General features: G+C 56.7%; 1 non-coding gene across 1 annotated transcript; it reads right to left on the bottom strand.

Moving 5' to 3' along the window:
- Nucleotides 1-704: 704 nt before the first annotated feature.
- LOC127843282 (5.8S ribosomal RNA) lies at nt 705-858 on the bottom strand. Its single transcript, XR_008032192.1, has one exon. It is a non-coding gene; the product is annotated as a 5.8S ribosomal RNA (ribosomal RNA).
- Between the last annotated feature and the right edge of the window lie 524 nt (nt 859-1,382).

Genomic DNA, 1,382 nt, shown 5'->3' with positions numbered 1-1,382 from the left:
AACAACATTTACCTTCTGGTGTGGTGGTTGGTGCCGTAGTGGTTGTTAGCGTCGTAGTGGTTGTTGGTGTCGTAGTGGTGGTTGCGGTCGTAGTGGTTGTTGTCGTCGTAGTGGTTGTCGACTTAAATAATAAGTATGAGGGTTATAATTATGTAGATAATAGCACTTTAAGCAACTGGGTCCGGTTTAATGAGAGCGACCATGGTCGGGTGACTATGGTTGTACCAGCGAATAATCGTCGTGCGACGATAACCGGGTTTAATGGAGAGCGACGATTGTCAGTCGACTGCGCGTTGTTCGACATACTGTCGAGCGACCGCAGTCCACCCCTCAAACCACGACTGCTCGTCGCTTGATGCTTTGTCGGCACCCAAAACCTATGCAAAATGCTAATAAATTACTGATATGCTTAAGTTTAGCGGGAAATATCGTCTGATCCGATGTCGGTATGGCTGAGGTGTTCGTGGCCGGGCAGTGGGCGCGAAGGTCGCCTTTCGGCTGCGCGAGACAAGAGGCCCATCGAGCCCTGCCGTCATGCCGCTTCGCGAGTGTACGCTAGAACCGAGACCGCCACATATGTGGTCTGGAGACGGACGGACCGGCCGCTGGTGGGCCAGTACGACGCGTCAGAGCCCGGCTTCGTGGTGCCCGAGTCCCCCGTTGCGGTACTGCTAGGACACTGATCGCTCGGGAGTACGTTTAGCCGACCCTCGGACAGGCGAGGCCCCGGCAAATAGCCGTGGTCGCAATGTGCGTTCAAGATGTAGATGTTCAATGTGTGCTGCAATTCACTTTAATTCACGCAGCTGGCTGCGCTGTTCATCGACGCACGAGCCGAGTGATCCACCACATAGAGTTGTTTTTGTCTGCACAATGACGGGTCGACTCGCGGCCGCCGTGAGGCAGCCGTAGGTCGCGCTTCGACGCCGTGCAGGGCAAGCGAAGACTTGCGTTCTTAGATGACTAATACAAGTCGAGACCGAGTGTTTCGTGAACCACGATCGGGGCGGCAGCGATTCTGCGCCACCGATCTTTGAACCTCGCGGGACAATTGAACGAGCGGACCCGCTGGCTTCGGGGTTGCGAGACCTCCATGTCCCCAATGTCTGGACGCTTCGGCGGATTCCGCGTCCGTTCGCATTTAGCCCTGGCGTTTCCAGCTTGTTGGACACGCCGCCGTCATCAACGTGGGCAAGTAGCGCGGGAGGAAGCCAGTACCTCGGCCGCACGCTCATTGTCGCTCAACTTTGTCGGCCTCGCCGCAGCGCAGGGTCCCGAAGACTGGGACCGCGCGCGACTGACCGGTGGTTTTGAGATTCGCGAAGCGCTTCGGCTTTCTGCGATTGTCCCGGTAATGATCCATCAGATGGTCCACCTACGGA

Source organism: Dreissena polymorpha, chromosome 8 (assembly GCF_020536995.1).
Source record: "Dreissena polymorpha isolate Duluth1 chromosome 8, UMN_Dpol_1.0, whole genome shotgun sequence".
NCBI lineage: Eukaryota > Metazoa > Mollusca > Bivalvia > Myida > Dreissenidae > Dreissena > Dreissena polymorpha.
The sequence above is the reverse complement of the archived record's forward strand: the minus strand, read 5'-3'. Positions and strand labels throughout refer to the sequence as shown.